The sequence below is a fragment of the Poromitra crassiceps genome, assembly GCF_964638095.1.
Source record: "Poromitra crassiceps genome assembly, chromosome: 19".
Classification (NCBI taxonomy): domain Eukaryota; kingdom Metazoa; phylum Chordata; class Actinopteri; order Beryciformes; family Melamphaidae; genus Poromitra; species Poromitra crassiceps.
Window position 1 is genome coordinate 9773687 of NC_139646.1, and position 25604 is coordinate 9799290.

At 44.7% G+C, this 25604-nt stretch overlaps 1 protein-coding gene across 1 annotated transcript in view; it reads left to right on the plus strand.

Annotated features, from left to right (window-relative positions):
* The window catches only part of fbxw7 (F-box and WD repeat domain containing 7), a 163613-nt gene that overhangs the window by 26736 nt on the left and 111273 nt on the right, over positions 1–25604 (plus strand). The window contains exon 2 of the mRNA XM_083655409.1: positions 1942–2023. The gene's annotated coding sequence lies outside the window, so the exon portion shown is untranslated. The remainder of the gene's footprint in view (positions 1–1941; positions 2024–25604) is intronic.

Below are 25604 nucleotides of genomic sequence, written 5' to 3' on the forward strand. Positions count from 1 at the left end.
GAGTAGACATCTGTGAATAAGATAAGATTTGTTTAAATACACACAAACAAGCGTGTGATTATTTTGCTGCTGTGTAGTAAAGATGATCTTTCTCCAGCTGCTTTGTGCTACTGCTACCATATTACATAATGAATGTAGAGCGTCTTTGCGACTTCTGTCCTCTATTGCAAATGAAGTCCATATGCTTCAGAATCATAAATCATGAGGGTTTCCATCTCTCGACCATCCTTCTGTCTCACGGTTATCAAATGTCCCAACAGCTGGATAGCCTGTCTCGCCATCTATTCACTTCCCAGGACTCGGTGTCCAGATCCAGTTCTGTTGTTTACATCAACTTTGACAAAAACCCACTCTCTCCTCCACACACAAGCCAGCTTCTTGGTGCTGCCGGGATATCTAGTGGGCCTAATTATTTTTGTAGGCAGCTGCTCAAAAGCAACATGGGTTGGGTTCTCTTTCCCATATTAAAGCACCTTTTTTTATATGTGTTTCGACCTGTTGTCAGCCAGGCAAGTGATACTCTAAAATGAAGGAACAAGCCAGTCAGAATTGAATGATTTGTGTTTCTCTTCAGCTTGAGCATTTAAACACTTGAACATATGGATTGGGTTTAGAAGGATCATAGGGGGCTCTGAGAAGGACCCCAGAGGGGGTGTTTGCTCCTCGTCTCTAGCACTCGCATGCCATGTCCTTGTCTTGGCACGCAACGGTGGTGCTGGTAGCTCTACTGCTATAAGTGTTCAAGCCCCGTTTAGAAACAAAGCTTTTTCGCCCGGGAACGACGGGAGTCTTGTTATTTTATGCTCCCATGATGCAGCAGCATCATGTAGGCTAAATGCGGTGGATTGTGCGCCGTGGTGCCAGCAGCTGCCCAGCGCCTCCTTCCTCGCTCAGGTGAGACAGAGGAAGAGATGACACAGCTGCTGAGGGCAGTGACTCACTGTTACATGCTGATGCAGGTATCGTGTCTGTTGCCAGGTCATTGAGTTGTCTTGCTTTTTTTTGGGGATCTACAATAATATGAGCTGTCTTCTGGAAAGAGCACACCCACACTCAAAGTAAATCTGTGTCACCTTGAGGACAAGAAGACTGCACCCTGACTAGGGTTGTCAAAAGTATCGATAGTATCGAAAAGTATCGATACTGAAAATTTGAATTGGATACAATACTCATTTGCAACAGGTATCGATAGTATCGAAAGTATCAATACTAAAAAAATGGAATGGATACAATACTCGTTTGCAACAGTTTTGATAGCATCAGTGCTTTCTTTTAATGAAAAATCACAGATTTTTCCCTCCCTATCATTGGGTATCTATCTGTTGCTTCAACAGCTAAACGTGTTCTGGTGGCCAGAGTGGCGGTAATCTGCTGTCTAAATTCAACGTTTTATCAGTCCTAGATTATGGAGAAGTGTGCGTCTGTCCGTCCATCTGTCTAACTTTATTTTTATGCCTCTTGATGTGTCATCATCCCCCCCCCCTTCCCGTGGTATCGAAAATGGTATCGAGAATCGATATTTTCCTGGGTATCGGTATCGAAGTAGAAATTCTAGTATCGTGACATCCCTAACCCTGACTGCCACCTCGATACATCTCACGATGATCCCTCTCGTCTTCTTCACGCGTTTGAGTTTCACTGCGTCTGCCTGACTGAGTCTTGGTCCTAAGACCTACAGTATGTGTGTGTACTTTATGATAAACCAACACCCGTTTAGTCTAGCTGGTGTAATTCCTTTGGCGGGTCGGTGGGAGAGCCAGTGTGGTCCGTCTGGTTTTAGAGGATAAACCGAGATACGAGCATTGCAATCTCAACCCTCGTCTCCCTGCTTTTTCCTCTCCTATTCCAGACTGCCCCATGGCATGTTAACTGTTTGATGACCTCCTGAGATTGCTCAATGCATGTGCTGACAGCTCCTTCTCCCCCCTGTTTTTTCCACAGGAAGAATCAGCCCTTATAGTGGTAGGGCCTGGAGAGAGGAGAATACCCAGTGTGGCCCGAGCAGAGAGACACACAGAGAATCGTAAGTAAACACTCCACTTGCTCGCACTCCTCGGGGGTTCGGGGAGGGAATGTGTCTGTTGTGTGGCTTCTTTTCAGTGCAATGCTTGCTGCATATCTTTACACACAGGAGTAGAGAGATTTGTGGTTGCGTGGATGGGAGAGAGTGAACATGTATTGTTTGTGGATGACAAAAGGAGCCATTTTAATTGCTTAAGTCCCCCCCCCCCCCCCCCCCCCCCCCCCCCTTTGTGTATCACAGGGAAGTCTGGATCTTTGTTTGCACGTGGGGATCAAAATATGCTGTTGGTGGCTTCACAAAGCCAGACAGATATTTTAACAGCTTACTGGGCTTTGTTCTTAGTCCTTTGACACAATTATGCAGTCTTTGGATGGTACACCACGTATCCCTTCCTGTCCTGTGTCCATTCTCTCTGCTAACCGTTTCAGCCTGCTCAAAACCATGTGTTCACCCGTGAAAAAGTGTTGGCCCTGTTGACTTAGAATACGAGATACTTCATACTTGCTTAGCTTACCTATTTTGTTGCGAACAGGGAAGCATTTTAATAAAGCTATTCATCATTTAATCGCTTATCTAAGAGCAGCGTTTACGAAGTGCTTCACAGGATGGCATAAAAACTATAGTAAAATATAATCTGAGTTAAAATAGGAAGCACATTCAAGAGAAAGTAGGTTATGTAAGGGATAATGTATATTGAGGCGGTGATTACGGGGGAAATAATGACCGACAGGTGGATTGAGCCCGACGCGCCAGCGGAGGGCTTAATTGTTCACCTGAAGGTCATTATTTCCCAGTAATCACCGCCTCAATATACATTATCCCGCTTAGAACACGGCCTACAACTAAATCATTCAATAATCTGACAAAAATAATTATTCAAATAGATTTTTTAATAGCGTTTTCAATGACAAAGCGGTTTCATTCGTAATTGGCACACAAGACACCACAGCTGCAACTGGTTGGCCTAATTAGTAGTGTCTGCAGACAAAATGCTCTTATCAACTGATTAATCCAGGTGTGGCAGAGCAGCGGTCGGTTGTCGAGAAATAATGACCGGTGAATATTGTTGATTGACCAATCAGAATCGAGTATTCAAGAGAGCCGTGTTCTAAAAAAGAATATCTAGTATGCTGCTCCAGACTACACCTCCTACAGTGAAAAGCTTCAGATCATAATTTCCCTGAGAGTCAGAGTTAAGGTGTCCATAAAATAGAATCGGCTGCATAAAACACCCTTGAATCTTGTGCTTATGTTTTCCTTAACATGTTTAACCTTATGGAGAAGATTTAAGGGTTTGTTTTGTGCAGCCGATTCTATTTTATGGACACCTTAACTCAGACTCTAAAGGGAAATCTTTAACCTTAAGGTGCTTTGTGCCACTGGGCGCTGCCCTCTGCTTGGCTCTCAGCATCTCAGACAGGATGTAGACTTTCACACTTCCACACGAGGCACAATGGGAGGTGTTTGAGTTGTTCATAGAAGAAACATACCTCAGAGGCATCTTGACTGTGTGTGCTGCTCATTTGTTGCAGTGAGTGTTGAAGCCGGGTAGGAGATGAAGAGTGCATCTCTAATGAGGACTGTGGGGATTGTAATGAGCTTTGTTTATATTCCAGCTTTGGGCTTGTAATATGGAGGACATTAGTTAGGATAATTTGATAGTTTTTCCATTTTGGAGGGTGAGCATTTGAGGAGGCAAAGTGCTCACACTGACTCAAGTCTGTCAGATGTTAGTGCTGCTGGGCACTTCCAGTGTTTTTGGTGATTCTTAATTCAGTTCAAAGTTCAAACCACCAGTGCCACAAAATGAATGCAACTTTCAAAGGTTTTCATGTTTTTGAATTTTGCCTTAGATTGAGTGATCGGTCTGACGAGCAGCAGCATTCCAGCGTCCAATGTTGCTGCCCTGTTGAGTTTGAATATTCAATATACGGATTGCGAGTATGCGTCTTAGTAAGTGTCATTAGAAGTACTGCAAGCCGGCCAGAGGGGAGAACATAACTCGTCACACCACTCAAAACTACACAGCCGCTCAATACAAGAACATAGAAAAGGTTTGTCACACTAACGGAAACAGTATTCTTTATTTTTCCAGTGGAAAACATCTCCATTCGTGTTACAGTGGCACTGTGATTTGTAGACTGATGAACAGCATCTCCTGTTTTTTTCGAGTTCGACTATTCAGCCTACAGGTTTGTTTGCAACCTGATAACGCCGATGACACTCGCTGTCCCAGAGCTGCTATGGAGAATGGAGGAAAGCGAGTATGCAAGAGGGTTGGATGCCATGGCTCCACGCTGCAGGCATCACCAGAAGATTGCAAAAACATATAGGATACGATTCAAACACGATTTCAGACGGAAGCCCGTCTTTTTTGTCACACGAACGCTACAACACATGCATGCGGCCACAACACACACTCATGCTGACGGTGGCCGGTGCAATATGTCCTCTGCATTTGACCCATCCAGGCTTGTCCTTTCCTCCGGGGGGGCAGGCCAGGAGCAGTGGTCGCTTTTTCTTTCCAGCGCCCGGGGACCATCATTGGACCATCATTGGACCAACTTCAGATGTTGTCGTCACTGGTCGGATGACGATCTTCTGCATGTTTTTAGTGGGGGGTTATGTACGGAGGAACCCCCTGGGGGGGTACGGGGAGAACATGCAAACTCCACACAGAAAGGCGCTTTCGACGAGATAGCCCACCTGGGCAGTAGGCACTGAAGATATGGGGGCGGTCACAACTCCAGCGCCCACAGCGTCCCAGGCGAGAATCGAACTCAGGACTTTCTAGCTGTGAGGCGACAGCGCTACCAACTGCGCCACCGTACCCCATGATCCATATACAATGAAAAGAAGCCATTTTTTTCCAGCAAGTTGTCTGATTTTTCTAGTGCTTTCTTATGTAGCCTGAAGCTGGTGCCCCCCACCATCATCACGTGGTTTGCAAACAAGCCAATGGTCTCACCCCGGTCGCCATCTTGACATGACGTCACCTGAAAACAAGCTATCCTGAAACTTGAAAAGCTGAAGTGAAGAACTCGTTCAACAGTGCCCTATTTCCTCAAAGAGCGTTATTGAAAGATTGATTTAGCCTACACAGAAATGGCAGACTCTCTGTGTTTTGATATTGAGAATCAATTGTTGGTTAGTAAAATAACTGGTCCTTCTTTTTTGCCCAACACTAGAATCAGATATGTCCAACTATTGAGGGGAAACTCATGCTTTCAAATAACTATGTAGACTAGTCACTATCCTTTCTTTGAGGTACAGTTACATTTTCATATGGTCAGACATTGTGTACCTTGGTGTTGATGCATGTATGTTCTCTGGGGCGTAAGGCGTACAGTCAAAGTATAAGAATGCGTTCAGTGTGTGTGCTGTAATGGGGATCTTCCTCCTCCAAGCCAAGTTTGTGGTGCAAGTCTTAAATGATTCATGCTAGGCACGCGCTGGTGAATTAAAGGTAAAGTGATAGCGCATAGCAGTGCCTCGCTTGGCTCACTGCTGCATTTTTAAAGTGTGGGCTGGCACTCAAATGTCAAAATGTTAACATTGTATTCCCCTTAAAACTGTTACCCCGGTCTCAGGGACCGGATAAAGGGCCTCTCTGGGAAATCCGACCCGCTGTTTGAATAATTCAGACTAATGGTTTGGTATTGAATTGTCATCCCAGTGCAACTTCCCAATTTCCATGCCAGTGATATTTCCCTGTGCTTCAGGCTGCGCTTGATGTTCCTCGGCTACCACAGGAGAAACTAACCACGTATGAGGGGATACAGGGAGGAGGAATGCTTTTGGATTGGTTTTGATCTCTCACATGACATGAGAAGCAGGACAGCAGATGCTGCCTGCCTTACTTGCTTGCTGCTACACAGATGTGCATGTGCTTTTCTTCTGCAGCAAAAGTATCAGGGGGTTGGGCTAGGTAGGTAGAAGGATGTCATTAAACACTTGGTCATTGGCAGTATGATAGTGTTAGTCAATGGGAAGATAGTGAAAGATAAGTGAGGTGTATCACCTGTAAATCACGTTTGCTTTCTTCAATATTATTTAGGAATGCACAATATGGATTTTTTTCTCCCCCAGCCGATACCGATAATTCCCTGCTTCTCATGGCCGATATGGACCATTCATTTCACATTTTAGTTTTTTAAAAGAAGTTCATAACCTGTAGTGTATATGCACACCTGAGGATACAAAAGGCTAAAATAGTGAGCAAAGCTGGATGATTTAATATTTCATAGCTCTGACTCTGATCTAACCAAATATAACCGACCTTGTCCTTCGGGTCAATCATGTGCTTGAAAGGAGAACTTCACGGAAATACAATGTTTATTTATTTTGCACATGATCTCTCACACATATCCAAAGACTGTAAACAGTTTGAGAGTTGATTGTTCCGTTTTATTAAATTTTTTACTCTGCCGTGTTTCCACCTCCGGAGTCTAACCGCTTCTGCTAGCGTTAACATTAACGTGTTTTCAGCCTGAACGGCATCTTTTCCGATTACTCGATTAATCTTTGGATTAATCTGTAGAATACTGATACTCGATTACTAAAATAATCGATCGCTGCAGGCAGCCCTAGTACTTCGTATCATCAGCTCTATTATCAGCTATAATTCAATGATCAGAATAATACAGAACGTACATTTCCCATTATAGGCCTGATATTTCGTCGTGCATCCCTTATATATTAGTCAGTGATGTTTACATGCTTGTACATGTTACCTTCCATAGAAGAGTTTTAACACTTTAGATGGAACATATGAAATAAAAACAGACATCATTTCTAGTGAAAAGATGGGTGTTTTGAATTGGACATGACCTCCAAAGCCGACTGTTGAGAAGGACTGAGATTTAGCCATCCTCTGTCACTCCCTAATCAGTCCCACAGCTCTCACCCCCCTCTCACCCACTCGTACTCTGTCAATAATTCAGAGCAGCCTTTTGCCTGTTGTAGAGAAGGAAGGGGGGACACACTTGATAATAGAGGGCAGTAGGGGACAGTGAAAATAGCGGCTGATGCACATTTCTAAAGACAATTTCACCAGCTTTGACTGCTGGTGGCTTGAATTTGAGCACATTTGCCTATTGCTTTTTTTTTAACGATGCAAATGCAAATCACTGCAGGTACAAACTGATGCAGCATAACTGACTGTTTCTTTACAAAGCTAACGGTCCCGCCAACTCTGGGGCAAAGCTGTACACAGTACTAGAATGCCTCCCACCTGCTTTCCACTCCATGGTGTGGTGCTCAGCACAGTAAGAGCTGGCCTCTGTTTTCATCAGAGCTGCTGGAGTCTGTATCTGTGATGTACAGCATGTAGATTAGCCCAAGTCAGCCACTAAATGCCACTGAGATTGGATGAATGGACACATGTGCCTTTGCTCTATGCCACTCACGATATTGCACGAGAAAAGCACTCTTTTAGTAATGAAGTTATTTGAGAATCATTTAGAGATTTGCTCGATCTTTTAAGAATTTGTTTTATGCATCAAATAAATCTGTTGATGGCATGCCAAAAAGCCCACTGCTGGAATCATGCTCAAAGCTAAATAAGGGATCAAAACATCAAATACTCAATCTCAAGCTCTCCTGTAAAGTTAGCTAATGAAAGCAATGCCCCAGCGACTCTAAGGCCTGGACACATAGTTAACCACACTTGTAATGTTGTAGTTTGTTGACTCTTACTGCAGTTATTAACCTTTGACCTTTTGAAGGATGTAGGCTAAACTTGGCAATGTGTTACATGGTGGGTACAGCAGATGAGTAGATTTAGCAGAGCTCCAAGTACCAGCTTTAGTCATTCTCCTTTGTGATTGATTTATAGAGTTGACGCCTTCACTGCTACATTAGGGGCTTCTGAGGACTAGAGCTATCAATACCTATACCTATTGCCTTTCTTTTACCCTTGAATTCTGAGGGCCCTCCTGTGTGTATGCAACCAGTGTTGGGCAAGTTACTTTCAAAATGTTAATATACTACATATTACTAGTTACTTTCATTTGAAAGTAATAAGTTACTTTACAATATTACTGTCTGTGTACTAGAGTATAACTTGTTACTTATAACACTACTTTTGCATTTCTTTCACCAAAAATAACAGCAGTAGCAGAATGACATCGCCTCCCCGGAACCATCCCGGAAAATAATTTCAACCGCCTTGAAGTCAGTGTAAACCGTCCAAAATTCGAAATGTTATTCGTTTCCTTTGTTATTGTCATCTATAGTGGTTATTTGCGTAAAAACACACAATTTGATTAGGACATGATTGTATATCTTTACTTAAGTATGTGCTTTGATAAATAAATAGAAAGTAACTAAATTTCTAACTTGTGCTACTTGACAAAGTAACTGGTATAATATTACTGAAATCCTATTGTAATAAGTTATATTACTGAGTTACTATTATTATGTAATATGTTACTTTTGTAATGAGTTACCCCCAACACTGTATGCAACACACCACAATAAGAGAGGCCTCGAAGTTCAAGGGTCAAAGAAACATGCACTAACGTGCAGATTGCAGACTAGAATTGTGACAGGGGCAAGACGGGTGTTGAAGGGCGGAGCTGTGTATTTTTATAAGTCATTCATGCTTCGGAAGCCTTGTTGAAAACAGGAAATCCCAAATGCAATGGCTGTGCACCCACTTTGTCTAGGCTGTGCACCCACTTTGTCTAGGCTGTGCACCCACTTTGTCTAGGCTGTGCACCCACTTTGTCTAGGCTGTGCACCCACTTTGTCTAGGTTGTGCACCCACTTTGTCTAGGTTGTGCACCCACTTTGTCTAGGCTGTGCACCCACTTTGTCTAGGCTGTGCACCCACTTTGTCTAGGCTGTGCACCCACTTTGTCTAGGCTGTGCACCCACTTTGTCTAGGCTGTGCACCCACTTTGTCTAGGCTGTGCACCCACTTTGTCTAGGCTGTGTTGGGAGGCAGGAAGCTGCGACTTCACTGGGTTTCTTCTTGCATTTCCATCCTGCCCAGGGAGCATTTTACTGATGCTCAAATTTCATACTATTTATTTATTATTATTGAATTATTTGTATTAACAGTGATGGCTACTACCTCACTGTGTCTCTGATTTGTCAACCTTCATGACAAAAACATATCGCAACATGCTGATGCTTTTTAAATTCAAAAGTAGAGGGTAATAATTCAAAACTGGAGGCCTGTCCTCTAGAGATTGATGTTAGTTTTAGTAATGCTTGACATTCCAGTAGTTGCCCACTAGAGAGCAGCCTACTCTGGAAAACTGGCCTGTATACAAGCTCAGTGACTCATGTAGAGCTGGCATATTGTTTAAGGACTTTTTAAATGACACTCACCTTAGCATACTTGTTTATAATTGTAATTTTACAGTGACATTGTTAGACATATAGCTTATATCACAGTATGCAAACTCAAAGCAGTCAAACACTGAGTGAGGATGTATACTAAATGAACTACTGTACTTGACTTCACCAGTGCGCTTCCTTGCAGCGGGAGCTTCGTCTTAATCATGAGACTCCTCACACTTGATAGAAAAACATTTGAATTAATTGGCCAACAAGTCACAGTTAGTTAGTTAATGCTATTTCAACATGTTGCCCTCTTAGAAATGTGAGTGGGTTGATGAGGATTTTGATGCTCTGTGGAGTTTTAAACTCCCAGCTTTGTCAATTAAAATAGGCTAACACCGTCCAATCAGGTAATTCCTAAGGCCAATTCTGTGTGTGGGGTTGGCTCAGCCAGATAGGCTGTTGTATGTCTCACTCTCAGCCAACTTGGCTGAGAGTGAGACAGCCAACTTGGCTGAGAGTGAGACAGCCAACTTGGCTGACAGTGAGACATACAATAGCCTACCTTAATGTGTCATCAACGACTACACCAGTCTGCCTCGCTGCAAATCCAGCTGTAGATTTACTGGACACAACGGCAGTCACAGTCCACAGACGCACGACCCAGTGGTGAATCGCCGTATCGCCAGAATTAGTCTGAACACACGCTAAGACCTTTGAGTGAATATGGCAGTGGAGCCTTCTCCAGAACCCTGCCCACAGTCTCCAGGAAGTCTAAGTACTCCAGACTGCTATTAGGCACATACAGTACATGCAGCTGCAGCAATGTGGGCATCGCATCGGACTGTGGTGGTCAACAAAAAGGAGCAAAGCTCCCTCTCTCGTTTTGACCCTCACCAATAGCCCTGCGCTGGGGGCAGGGGCGTCTGGGTAGTCGTGCGCTGGGAGCAGGGGCATCTGGGTAGTCGTGCGCTGGGGGCAGGGGCGTCTGGGTAGTCGTGCGCTGGGGGCAGGGGCGTCTGGGTAGTCGTGCGCTGGGAGCAGGGGCGTCTGGGTAGTCGTGCGCTGGGGGCAGGGGCGTCTGGGTAGTCGTGCGCTGGGAGCAGGGGCGTCTGGGTAGTCGTGCGCTGGGGGCAGGGGCGTCTGGGTAGTCGTGCGCTGGGGGCAGGGGGGTCTGGGTAGTGTAGACGTAAAAGCACTCACCTACCACCACGAAGACCCGAGGTCAATTCCCGGGTAGTGGTACTTCCGGCTTGGTTAAACGTTTCTACAGAGACAATTCACTGTGTCTGCGCCTGCGGGTGGGAAGCTGGTGGGGTATGTGTCCTTGTCACTGCACTAGTTCCTCCTCTGGTCGGTTGGACCACCTGTTCGGGGGGAGGGGAACTGGGGGGAATAGTGTGGTCCTCCTTTGCGCTACTGTACGTCCTGCCGATGAAACCCCTCGCTGTCAGGTGAAAAGAAGCGGGCCCGTGGGCTGCAGCGATAGTTTCCACGCCCGGTTTATTTTTGACACGAGCCACGAGCAGCCTGGCATGAAGTCAGTACAAGTTGTGACCGGCGCAGAGCAAAACAGAGCGCTTCTGGTGTGAACGGCCAGACTCCTGCTCCAGCTGAGTTTACACACCGCTTCCGTTTACACAGTGTTTGCGCCGTCCGTCTACAACTCTCCCCAGATCGGAATTGGGGGTGGAGCAACAACCGGGACAGCAGGGTGAATTCGCCATGTACAATTGGGGAGAAAAACAGAAGATATAAAAAAAAAAAAAAAAAAGTACGGTAATGCGCTTTGTGTATTGAAGAAACAACAACATGTGATTGTGGATCCAAGCTGCTGAAATAAGGTTTGTCAGGAAGGTGGCTGGCCACATTGACAGGTTTTTTTTGAGCACTGCACCTGGGAGGACCTCATAGATGAGGCGTTGTGTTAAGCTGTGTGTGTTCACACACCGAGATATTTATTTTTCACTCTGTCGCTTGATTCAACCCTTTGGAATCGCTCTGTCGCTCTGTTTAAATCGCTCATCAACAGGCACACGAATTGACTGACATGTGGGGGCTATAACGTTACGCAGTGTTTGTCCACTACGAGCCACCGTAGATGTTTACAAGCTAAGCCTATCAGCGTGCTCCTAACGCGAGCTACATACCGGTAGTACAGACTTCACTTCATGTCAGCTGTCAGCCTGTCAATGCGGTTTGTTGCCACACAATAAACCAGCGGTTTGTTCCAAGCCAGTGTGATCCTTGACTCGCTCTCACACGGCAGCCAATCAGTGTTGAACAGCGAGCGACTGATGCCAGCGTATTTTCGCTCGAGTTGGGATATTTCATCTGGGGCGACGAGTGTATTTTCTCACTATCGCTCTGTCTCTGTCGCTCGGACGCCCAGCGATTTTTCTCCCGGGCGAATTTACGCTCAATCGCTCGTTTGCATTGACTTTGTATGTAAACTCGATGCCAGCGAAAAACTTTAATAGGTCGGTGTAAACGCAGCTTTACTGTTTCATGATGGACGGATGGCTCATCATTGTAAAATACTGTGATCATTAGACTTACTTGGCTTCTTAGCATGTAGTGCCACTCTTCCCCTGAGGTGAATCCAACGAGGCGTGAAATGGAGCGCATTACATTATTTATTGACAAAATAAATATCACAATATCTACAATATTTTGAGGAAAGTTCGAACTTTTGAGAGAATGCTTAACACAGATTCTTCAAGCTCTTATTTTCAGCAGGGATGCCAAGCCTTTAGCAGCAGGTGAGCCCATGTTGACATGAGAACATCCCTGCATCTCTCCGAGCGCAAGACACCTAGAAATATCATTGCAGCCTTTTTATGACTGTTTCTTTTCTTTTCTTCTTTTACTCACTCCATCTCCTGCTACAACCATTTTATCGATATTATAAATGTGTCAGTGTCACTCTCACAGTTGTGTTTTTTTGTGCTCACTTGCCTACCCTGGGTGCAAGGTTTTCTCAAGGGGATATGACGTTATTACTTCCACTTGCAGCTTCCAGCTCTTGGCTCTCGTCATTGCTCTGAAAGAAAAGGCTCTTTTGTCTGCTTGTCTGGACAGTCACACATGCAAGTGTGTGATGTTGGAGGCTAGCACATTCCTGACAACTTGGCCTGCATCTGAGCACTACAGTATACAGTAGGTGCGGTGGATAAACGTCTGGTCAAAACAAAGGTTTAACTCTGAAGCTGCTGGCCCCATCTCTTGTCATGCGGATATCCTGAAATACACATTTAACATAAGTTGCATTTTCATTTAATAACAAGGAAATAACAAGGATAGTGTTAGCTTGTGTTGGTGTTTGTTGTCCTGGCCAGCCAGGATTTCTTCATATGCGTAGCCCTGATGGAGACTTGCCTACCTAGGCTTTTCTCCATTTGGTGTACAAGTAGTACCATCATTTTCTCAACTAAAACTGACCTGTAGTTTGTAAGCATCATTAATGGACTATCCTTAATTTTCTCTTCTCTCAAATTTAGGATAATCTTAAATGAAAAAGTGAAGAATTCATTGTAATTTTTTTTTTTTTTTTTTTTTTTTACCTGCAGCCGGAACCACCTCTGTGGTCATAAGGAGGCATTTTTTCAGGCTAGTCACTCATTCATTCACTCAGTCATTCAGTCCGGGATGCTTTCTGCTTACAGTCCGGGACGCTTACCGCGGTGTTGCTTTGTAAGATTGCCTCTCGTTTCCCGATGGGGCGTGTTTGAGCCATCGGGCCAGCTGGTACGCCGGCCGAATCACAACAAACGCACCTTCAGACAACCACACACGCCCAGTGTAGGCTGCACCTGCACTATTAACAATCAGACACACAGAGCAGGAGGACGGGTGGGGTGTGTCCGACTCTCCGCCCACACCTGCACTGTTAAAAGATGGTGTACTCATTATGCAGACCTAAAGCTGAAATATTCTTTTGTTTCAGTTGCTGTTACATCACATACATAGTAGCAATAGTACCTAGAATATAAAAGGATTCCTAATGAGTAGGAATATGTAAGACCAACTTATTTTTGTGACCCTGTTTTTGTGACCCTATTTTGATTTTCAGTTTATCACTACTTTGCATTGTACATTTCAGCATAAAGTGTAATTACACATTATTAGCTATATCCCCTTTATATTGTCTCATTTCTAAATCTATACTAATTAAAATCATAACACTGTAAAACCATGCCACATAGTGGTGGTACCGTGGTAGTAGTACAGTAGTAGCATTAAGGCCACATTCACACAGGATCAGGTGCTGCAACGGAAACGCCAGTCCTCCCGTTCATTTGAATGGGGGTTCTGTATTTAGGCTACAGAGGCGGGCGCCGCAGGGGATGCCTGAACAAAAAAAAGCTTTTGGAGAAACACAATCACATAGCTGCCGATCAGACCGGAAGACCCCCATGGGAAGAAGAACCTTGTTACCATGAATGTAGCATTGTAGCATTCTGCTGTTTACCGAGCAACTGTGTGAAGATGGAAGAGAGACTGATCGCCGAAGTGATGACCTTTCCAGAGCTGTACAACCCTGCCATGAGGGAGATGCAAAGATCGCAGCAGTCGCTTGGCATTGTCTGGCTCTTTGAGTTGATATTTCTCCATAGATCATTAATGGTGGGTGGTCACGTTGTAACCATTTGCAGAATGCAGTAGTTTATGTACATAGATGGACCAAGTAATCCTTTAAAGCAGTGGTCCCCAACCATCGGGCCGCGGACCGGTACCGGGCCGCAACGCATTTGGTACCGGGCCACGAGCCGTCTCCCAATTTTTTTTTTAATAAACATAGGCTATAATATTATAGACTGTGTGTGGTAGGGATGTTCATCAATTATCGAAAATCGATAATCGATCGTTAAGGATTGGAATCGATCCTGTGGCATTTGGATCGATTTTTTAATTATTAAAATTTTTTTTTTTTTTTTTTTTTTTTTTGGACTAGGTTTGGGTGGAATTCGTTCCTCCTCGCCCCACTCCATTGCACAGCCGACTAACGTGAGGTGGAGCTTCATATAGTCTCTAGTTTTCTGGCTGGGCACGGGCCTTTGTGCCAACAAAACTGTTTTAAACATGAGAAATTCACACCGGCATGCGCCGGGGACAGCAGTGTTGGAGAGGAGACACATTGAAATAAAGAGTTCATTGAGGAGAACACGTTGTCTTTCGTATTTTCTGCCATAGGCATTCATTTTGTTAAAAAAAAAAATAAAAAAATAAAAAAAAAATTGAAAATATTGAAAATTTTCTAAGTATTAATAAAATCGATAATCGATAATTGATCGTTAATTCTCAGCGATTATCGATTTTGGAAAATTTTCAAAATGAACATCCCTAGTGTGTGGTAGTTGAAACATAGTTTAAAGTTGACGTTTATGTTTGTAGTTGAAACAAAAACAAATATACTGTAGGCTACATACAGTACAACACAAAAGGCACCCTTTGTCGCCACCTGGTGAGTAAATATATATGTAACTAAAACCACTAAAATTGACAACCGGTCTGCAACCTTTTTTTCCATGTACCTACCGGTCCTTGGCACAAAAAAGGTTGGGAACCCCTGCTTTAAAGCACAGCACTAATAATATGTTGTGCACATTAATACATGACATTATATGCCAGTCCAACCGGCCCTTGCTTCTGTTCTCCCGACAAGGCACCCTGATGTGAAAATAATTAAAGTAAAAAGTAAGTCAGAGGTTCAGCTTACTTGGAATATATATATTAATTTAATATGGTTTAAGGTCTCATGAGAGGAAGAGGTGTAACAAGCATAAAGGGTGCATGGATACAGTTCTTCAAACAGGAAGAGATTGATAGTCTTTTATGTGTTGCAATGATGCACAGAGAGCTGACATGATAATAGAGAAGTTAGCTGGTGGCTGGTACAGAGGCATGGTACTACAGTAAGCTGTGCTATAGAGATGACATTTTGGTGATAGATTAGGATTCCTGTGGTTGGACATGTGAGATCAAATGGTGTACAGAGTTGAAAAAGTGTGTGAATATTAAGGAGAGATGTGCTTATGAAAGTATATATTATGTGTATGTATTTAGGTGAATGATTAAGGGTCTGTTATTTTTTTTATGTCACACCCTGTGGGCTTTGTGTCCATACGGGTTCCTCTGAAACCCTCTGCTGTGGTGCAGTGAGTCTCCACTTTATGGATCAATACTGAAGCAGCAAGCTGACACAGTGAAAAGCAATATTCATAAATAATGAACGGGGCACCCTTTCACCCTGCCCTGTCTTCCAGCCCGGTGGCCAAGAAGAGAACAAAACAATGAAACGGAGGCTTATTTTCCAATTTTGGATAAAGTGAGCGGTCAGACTGTCATAATGCCCCTCAACGCCGTCTTTGCCTCCACCATGATAGGCGGTACACATTTCTGCAATATAAACGCTGTTTTAATCACACCGAGGATCTGACAGTATGGATCTCTCCACATTTTTTATGTAATCCTCTCACGTATTTATTTCATTTCTCTCATTGAATTCTTTGTGATGGTTGTGGGTAGAAATGTCTTTGTTTCGCAACGGCAACAAGGTGTTGTAGGACATTTCTGTAGCAATGAATCACAGTGGTGGGGGGGTGTCACCTTTGCTTTGTAGCAGTCCTGTGTCAACGTCACCGTGACATGCCAGTGAGTGAGCCTGGAGGACACATTTAGGCGCTTTGTCATTACTCCCTCCTGGAATTGGCAATTGGTCACAACTGCAGGCCAAAGGATGCTGCAGGATCATCTTTGCTGTACCCACCTGAAGAGATACTAATGGCAGTGGATTTCATCAGGGCGCCTCTGCGCTTCACTGAGCCTAGCCAGTATGTTGAATACTGAACAGGCTGGACAAGCCCCCAAGCGGAGAGAAGCTGTTGTCGTCTGTGGATACTCATCTTAGTTAATCTTCTTACAAGGCTACAATTTAAGGTGGTATGAGCTTATTGTTGGAAGTTTTCACCATCTATTATATAAAATTGAATATGCGGGCAATGTTTGTTTGTTTGTTTCAAGTTCTGTGTTTGGCCACAGCTATGCCGTTTTACGTGCGATCGGGCTGAAACCTTCAGGGTGTGTAATTAAAGGGCACCCGTGCGGGTGACCTGACGGAGCCGGATTTTTTGATTAGGGCAGATTAATTGCCCTAATTGCCCTAAGGCTGATTACCCTAAGGCTGAGGCTATAGTTCAGTGATGATGTCATCAGTGATGTTGTCGTCAGTGTGAGGCTATAAGTGATGGGTGTATAAGTAGGTAGAATCGGGAGGAGACGATGGCTTCCGCCCCTGGGCTGTGCGGGTGACCTGACGGAGCCGGATTTCTTAATTAGGTGATTGCCCTAATTACGATGTCATAGAGCAGGCGAGGCCGCGACACGCAGTGGTCATCAGTGATGTCATAAGAGCAAGTGAGCTACGGGCGAGGCCGTGCCGCGCTACACTACACTGTTGTTTTCCATGTCATGATAATTGTCTTGAAGTAACATTTTGCTTCTTAGAGCATTGCTTGGCATGCTTATGATTATACTCAGCTTTGATATTTTGTAGCATTCGTAAAGTATACAGTATACCCCATTACCCATTCTTTTTGTTTGTTTGCTTGCTTCATATTGAGGGTGACAATCAGGCGAACTTACATGATCATTTAACTGGATTATTCTTGTGCTATTAATAGCAAGCTGCTACGGTTCCTTTAACACAAGGCCCATTCTCCTAGTTCTTCCTCAACCTAGCTTTGCCCTGCCATCGTCACTGCCCCTCCCACATGCTATCACTCCCTCTCAAGGCCTCCTGGCTTCATCGAGCCTGATTGCCATTTGCCTCCGAGCTGAATGATTTGCTTGTTATCTTGTTTTTTCTCTCTGCAAGTCGCATGGGGGCAGGTTCCATTGCTAGACTCATCAGGTCACATGGGGGCAGGTTCCATTGCTAGACTCATCAGGTCACATGGGGGCAGGTTCCCTTGCTAGACTCATCAGGTCACATGGGGGCAGGTTCCATTGCTAGACTCATCAGGTCACATGGGGGCAGGTTCCCTTGCTAGACTCATCAGGTCACATGGGGGCAGGTTCCATTGCTAGACTCATCAGGTCACATGGGGGCAGGTTCCATTGCTAGACTCATCAGGTGACATGGGGGCAGGTTCCATTGCTAGACCCATCAGGTCACATGGGGGCAGGTTCCATCGCTAGACTCATCAGGTCACATGGGGGCAGGTTCCATTGCTAGACTCATCAGGTCACATGGGGGCAGGTTCCATTGCTAGACTCATCAGGTCACATGGGGGCAGGTTCTATTGCTAGACTCATCAGGTCACATGGGGGCAGGTTCCATTGCTAGACTCATCAGGTGAACCATGCGTGATGAGGTGAGAGTGGGCGGGGCCTCATCAGGTGAACCATGCGTGATGAGGTGAGAGTGGGCGGGGACTCATCAGGTGAACCATGCGTGATGAGGTGAGAGTGGGCGGGGCCATCTCACTGAAGCAGGGGCAGATGTTGAGATGCAGATAAAGGGAGGGGGGAGGCAATAGAAGAGGATGTGCTTGTTTTGCAGATGCCTAAATTGGCAGCAGACTCAGACATGTAGGCTGTGTGCCATATATAGTCTTGCTCTCAATTTACTTGCTGGAATTATTGAGCTTTTATCATAAGTGGTATACGTTTTGTCTTCTTGCTGTTTCAACTATACTTTATGAGTCAGGCACATACTGTCATATTTTTCCGCGGTGGTTGGAGTAGCCGTTGCATTTCACTGAAACGTACTGTTTACACTAGGCATCAATTGCATCTCGACTGCGGTAACGGTTAATTAGCTTAATAATGCTGCTGTCCACAGTTACTGTTACTTAATGCTTACCCTCATGCTCCTGCCCCCACCGCACCCTTTCTGTTTCCTGCTGTCAGTCCCTCTGGTGCATGCAGAGTGGCTTGGATTTCTTCTATTAATCTGCACACTGCTTCCTCCATTGATGGAACATCTAGGAGCTCCAATGTCATACGAGGAAAGCACACGTTTACCGGCAGGTTGGAGGAGCGTTGTCTGAGTGGATTACCGCTGGAGCCGGTGGTGGGGAGGGGGGTTCGTGCGGTGGCGGCAGCACCGACGGCGACAGCATCCTCATTGCCTAGCAGCCGAAGCCAGTGGAGGGAGTGGAAAGAAACGGATGGATATCGCGGGAGACAGGAGGAGGGGACCAGACCAGACCGGACCGGACATTGCATCCGGAGTATCATTTGCAAACGTTGGGAATAGGTGTCTGTCTTGTGTGGATCAGAGTGAGTTTGACAAAAGTGGGAGCTGCTGCAGGAGGTGTGCGTCTAGATGTTGCATGGAGATCAAAGTATAGCGCAGGGATTGGAGTAAGTGGGAAGCAGTCATCACCACCAGCAGGGAGATGGAGCGAGCGGACTGTGCTGTCCAACTCAAAGTGCTCCTGAGTGTGGAGTGAAGTGAGCATCGTCCTCTGTATTATGCTGACTGGAGAGAACAGCATCTGCACCATGTGGAATACATTGTAGAAACCGCATCAGCTCCGGGGGACGACTGAGGGAAGTCGGCAGGGACCAGGAAGTGGCTGTGGCTAGCAGCTTCCCTATTTTCCCACGTCTCTTTCCCCCCCCAGAGCAGCCGGGCTACTAATGAGCGAGTCAATGTGTGGCTGCAGCATCATCTGCTCTCTGATGAAGAGGCTGGGCTGCACAGCCTGCTGCTCAGACCTCCTCTCCTGCAGCCATACTTCAGAGCAGCTGCAGCGCCTGGCCACTGGCTGCCCACCTCCACCAAAGGTAACCAGGCTTCAGCGCCCACCCACCACAGCCACAGCTGGCTCTTCACCCCTCTTGACCAGGCAGGCAGCATTCCGCTATAATATAGACCTTGTCAATTTGTGTACAATGCACCGTGCCTATGGGGCCTGACAGCCTCTTGCTGGAAGGACAGGGTGAAGTAGAATGTCTTTGTGATTTTTATGGGACAAACCCTGCATTGGTTTGGTTGTCTGAAAAGCTTCCTCTTGTTTGCGAGAGTGGCGCTGCCGTAGGAGAGCGCTGCACTAATTGATTCTTTAATGGAACCAGGTGATTTAATGGCCGCCTTCGCTGCCCTGACAACCGCGGGCTTGGTTTCAGCTAGCACAGTCATTTAAAAGGATGCCTTCAGGTTCCAGCTAGCACAGTCATCTAAAAGGTTTCAGCTAGCACAGTCATTTAAAAGGATGCCTTCAGGTTCCAGCTAGCACAGTCATCTAAAAGGTTTCAGCTAGCACAGTCATTTAAAAGGATGCCTTCAGGTTTCAGCTAGCACAGCCATTTAAAAGGTTTCAGCTAGCACAGTCATTTAAAAGGCTTGGTTTCAGCTAGCACAGTCATTTAAAAGGTTTCAGCTAGCACAGTCATTTAAAAGGATGCCTTCAGGTTCCAGCTAGCACAGTCATCTAAAAGGTTTCAGCTAGCACAGTCATTTAAAAGGATGCCTTCAGGTTCCAGCTAGCACAGTCATCTAAAAGGTTTCAGCTAGCACAGTCATTTAAAAGGATGCCTTCAGGTTTCAGCTAGCACAGCCATTTAAAAGGTTTCAGCTAGCACAGTCATTTAAAAGGCTTGGTTTCAGCTAGCACAGTCATTTAAAAGGTTTCAGCTAGCACAGTCATTTAAAAGGTTTCAGCTAGCACAGTCATTTAAAAGGATGCCTTCAAACTGCCTGCGGTTTGCAATGATTGCTGCCCTTCCTCAATTGGAGAAAAAAGCTTTTCCTAATGGAACCATATCGGAGCCAAACAAGACTGTGTGCGTCTGACGGAGTGCTCGTGTGCACATCTGCCAGTGTGTGGGAATGAGTGAGTGACTTGGCTCTAGCACAAGCTTCTGTCCCATGGCTGTGATAGCCTGTAGAGTTCACCCTGTGTCGTTGCTTCAATATGCTCATGGCTGTGTTGAATGAATGGATGAATGAATGATTTTATTCTGGATAAATGCACGACAAACATCCAAGGGATGACAGGAAAAGTGCAAACACTTGTCTCCATCATGGTCCCTGGTCTTATAAAAACATGACACACAATAACATGGTAACATCAGGTAAACAATACAGAACAATCAAAGGATAAGAGGAACAGGAGATAAAAACCAACATACCATAATACCGGGAGACTCATGTTTTACACTCGGCAAGAATTTCTTCTGAAGGTTTTTAAAATCATTCAGAGAATTGGCAAACCTAATTTCATTAGGGATTTTGTTCCGCTCCTCTCGCCCCGTGTGTACGCACTTCTTCCTACTTTGCTCTTCAGATTGGGCAGTTTCAAATCTGCTACACTGGCTCCTGTGCTCCGCCTATGGAATCACGCGGACATGTTGGTTTTAGACACATTGTTAGTTAGATGGTGGTATTGATGGGGATCCATATCTGGCAGTAGGCCATTTTCACTCTACCTGAGATTGATTGTGTTTGTCTCAAGGTAGATTTATGCTCTGATGAAATAGCGATAGAACACCACAGAGGAGCATGTTGTGGTAATGTTGAGCTGTTGCGTGGCAACTATTCAAATGATAGGGAGATGAGACACAGATTAGAGGAGGCGTACTGCATGCGTGGAGACAAACCTTCAATATCACTACTTTATGTCATTGTTCTTGGTTCTTCACTCCAGTTCCAGTACAAACAGCATTGCAATAGAGCAACATATTTCAGTGTTCAAATTATAAATAAATGGGGGGGGGGGGGGAGTGTTTCCCCTCTGTCAACCAGCTCCGGAATGAAGGTTTCACTTTCTTCCTCTGAGACATCACAGGGCACCAGCTCTAAATAGAGTCATCGATTAATAGCCTCTGCAAAGAAATGTAGACACGAAGGTCTGAGCCAAAGCACTGCATTTATAGGACTACTGGTCTAGAAGGATGTCTCTGACCTTGCAGCTCATGGCTTCTGAAATAATTCAAAATTACAAAGGAAAATATCATATTATTCTGAATTTGCCTTTTTTTTTTGTTAGATAATACAATTACTGACTCAGGAGGTCTGGATTCAAGATTCAAGATTCAAGATTTTTTATTGTCACTCCATGGTACAAGTATCACGTGTGAAATTCTTGTGCTGTGGACTCCGTTTACGACATAGTACAAATATAGCAAGGCATATGGACGGATGCTACAGTAGAATGTGGCCTTTTAGTTTAGTTTTTCAGTGACGCGTCTTCAATAATAATAATAACAACACTGTTAACATTGTGAAATGTAAGTATAGCTGCCTGTCATACAGCCACTGCACAACACGGCACACTCTCCTCCCACTGTTCTATTAAGGTCACATCGCTGTGATTTATTGCTGCCATTTGAGGATGTTTCTTTCTTCCTGATCCCCAACAAGCTCTTGTCTGCTGTGTAACCTATAGCATAGTGCCCCTTAAAGCCCCGCCCCCTCCAGTGTATTTTGCCATTTTAAAGATATTTCATGTTTCTTCGGAGTCCTGCTGCCCTGGCCATGTTGTGTAGCCACAGTGTTCGCCACATGTTTTTTTTTATTACAAAATAACCTACTTTTGTGCTCAAGTAAAAAAACAAAACGCTGTTGCTAAAATGGAATCATAACGTATGACTCAATGGAGCGCTAATTCGATTCTGACTGAGGACGAGCTAGTATGTTAATTAACTAGCTAGCTAGCTGTTAGCTATGTTAGCTAAGCCCACTGCCTAATGCTGTAACCACTTTGGCGGGCTCAAAAACGCCACAGAGTGATCAAAGGTTTCACCTCTTAGTCAGTCAAGTGAGTCAACGCTGGTTAATCCCTGCTCATGACAACTCAAATGAACCATTGTCCGACCCACCTTGCCAAGCCAAGTTGGGCAACGCAGGTTAACCCTTTCAAACACAAAACCAACCTGGGAATAGCCCTGATTTGACCTCGGTCTGAAAGGGGTATTACAGATACCACACATTTCTAAATATTAACCTACAAACTTACTTAGACAATTTAATTTACACTAAACCGTTTTTTTCTCTCAGTAGGATGTGGATTTATCAGTGGATTAGCAATTGTTAGCCGATTGTTTCAGTTGCAGGCATTAATTGACACTTGTTTTACACGCATATGCAATAATGGCATGAGTTGTGATGAATCATGTTTCACCTCTAGTTGAGCTCTTAATCAAGCTCTGCACTTGCTGTGCATGTAATACATGTATTGTTGGGGTCTGATTGCAAAGTGCTATATCGATTTTGGAAAATAATTATTCAATTCAGTGGAATCCAATGGTGAACAGGGGCAATATGCGTTACTTTTAAGTCATGATTGTTGAATATTATAGACTCCGCTAACAGCTGGGATAGTGTACATTTTGCTTCAACAAATTAGCCAGCAGGCACGAAAGGGTCTGTAGTGGAGCTGGATAGTTTGCTGCTGGTCAGACCCTGTCCATAGAAAATGAATGCTGTCTCGTCTGCTACCCATCACTGCCCCCATAGAGAACCTGGCCCAAATCCACCCAAGAGAAGCATGCTGGAGCTGAAGTGCCCCGTTTTAAAGCTATGCACGAGGCTACAGTAATGCATGTGTGTGCCACAGCTGTGGCTTTGTCTGTGTGGAGTGCCAACTTGGCACAGTCCACTGAAGAAGTCCTGGACCCTCCCTATCAGCAGCTGTGCTGGGTGCTGCCTGCTGCCAGGCCGCTGTGCACAAACGAACAAAACGAGTCTACATAGAGTACGGCAGGGAGGAGGTATTTTTGGAGGCTTACCCAGAAGTCCCTGTACTTCCTGGTTCCTACGTGTAAAAGTCAATGGGATTTTTGTATGGGAATTTCAGTTAAATGCATGAATAAATAAGGTCTGTGTGGTTAACAAAAGTTTGTGAAATGGCAAGATAACATTCACAAATGAGAAGCACGACTTTTATGACTTTTGAAGTGTTTTCTGCAAATCGCATAAAGAAAAATGCATTTGCGCTTCCAAAATCATAAAAGTGGTGCTCGTTTGTGATTGTGATGATTACCTTGCCGAACGTGAACACAAACTTCGCTGATTAATCCATAATGAAAATAATCGTTAGTTGAATCCATCATGAAAATAATCGTTAGTTGCAGCCTTAAATACATCTTTGTTCGCAGTACTGCAACTGTTGTGGAATTCAATTTCCTCTTCCGGTCACCTACCCACTCCATGCCCTTTGCTAGTGTGTGAAAGTAAGAAGTGCCAGAATAGCACTTCAACCACTTCACAGCTTTTAACAGAGGAATAGCTCGTGTAAATGTACAGCCTGGCCCTCTGAAACCATTTGGACTAACTTATGCAAGGAACCATGCTATTGCATTTGAGGTAGACATGTTTATCAAAAGCAGACTTATCCTCAGACAGTCGGATATATGGGTTACAAGAAAATGTATTGTGTAGTCTTTCTGTTGATTATATATTAAAGATTTTAGATTAATAAGACAACATCAAAGCAATGAGTTGAACTTACAGCATACAGTACAATGTGTGGTTGTAATAGCAAATGAAGGTTCGTAAGGAAGCAGCATGTCAGTTTTAATAAAGCTTTTGGAATTTGGACCAGTGTTTCCCATACATAAAGGAATTTGTGGCGGGCCGCCACAATAATATTTTGACCGCCACATGCCACAATAAGATGTTGACCAAAAAAACAGTGCACCTGAACGCAACATGCAAGATATCCGCTGAATAAGTGTCCAATAAATGTTCATGTGATTCTGGCCAATACTTCTGTTATAGCATTTCAGTCTGGAATATGGAATATCTTTCAATAATCTATGATTTAGCTGCTAAATTGTCAAATACCGCCATCTGCTCGCTACCCAGGCACTTATGTATGTACTTAACCCAACTAACTTAACCTAACTAACTATCCGGTGTGCACAACACTGTCAGCCTAAACTCCGGCTGACACCCCAAAAACCTACAATCCGCTACAGAAAAATGTATATTGTTTGTTTATTAACTGGCCCCTCGCCTTCTATCATTTCACGAAAGTGGCAAAGCAAGTTGAGTATCCCTGACCTATAGGGAGAAATTTAGTTTGTCATTGTAAACCCACAGCACAGTAATGATGACATGTTCTTCATAGATCTAGCCTTTTAATTTTGCTCTTAAGCTTTCTCAAAGTACACCAAATTCATGCATTTTACTTTAAAATGTTTAAAATAATCTCGCGGGGGGGCAGGCCCCCGCACCCCCCTAGGGGGTCTGCGGTCCCCCACCACAAATTCTCAAAATCCTGTGGGAAACACTGTCGACCCTTCATAAAGCAGAATTCAGTGACTTTTCTCCCACGTGATCAACACCACATTGCATTCATCTCTCCTGCCCTGTGTGTGCTGTTTGAACAACAATAACAACAAACACATTTAACGCTGTGTTTAGGAAACTAATTACGGAACCTTGGTCGTTCCAGTAAAAGGCAGGACAACTCCAGCTATTCATAGCCTTCCTCTGTTGAGCTCACAGCAATGGACTAGCAGTCCCCAGGGGGTCTGTGCAACCTGAGATAGGGCTAATGCTTCTCACCGCAGTACCAGGAGTATCCAGCAAAGACTAGGAGAAGCCCTACACAGGGGCCAGACACATTTTGCTCAAGGTCAAACTGCTTGGGACTGAAACAGACACACAATGGGCGTGCCAGCTCCAAAACATGTTCACCCATTTGTGTATCGAGCATTGTTTAGGGAGGTTAGGAACGGCGGCCTAAAAGTTGCACAGCTGATGATTCATATTTGTCAAAGTTAACGTTAGCCAGATACCTCATGTGTGCAAGGAAGAGGTCATTATCATTAATTATCATAACACCATTATCATAGGTGTGTCTCTGATGCTCTAAAATACCAAAGGATGCTGTAAACTCACTTTCGATGCACCCTATTTCCCCCTGATAATGCTACATTCTGAACACTGAAATCCATGTTGAGGAGAGAAGAGCGCTCTGTCTTATCTCTTTAGAAACTAACGTTAATATCATTTTCCGTTACGATCACTTCATACTAGAGAGCTGCGCGGGCCTGAAATCTCGGCCCGAGCCCTCCCCGGCCCGTGACATGCAGGCCCGTGCCCGACCCGGCCTGGATGAGTCATGAAATTAATTGGCCCGAGCCCGTTGCGAGGCCCGACATCAATATCACGATATGACGACACATCTCTCTCTCCCTCTCTGTGCATGCTGCCGCGCCGCTGAACTCGTTGGTCCAAAACGTTGCTAGACTGTGTTGCCTATAAAGACAACCACCGCAGCTTTCTCTCTGTCTCTCTCTCCCCCTCTCACACACGCTACCGTGGCCTATC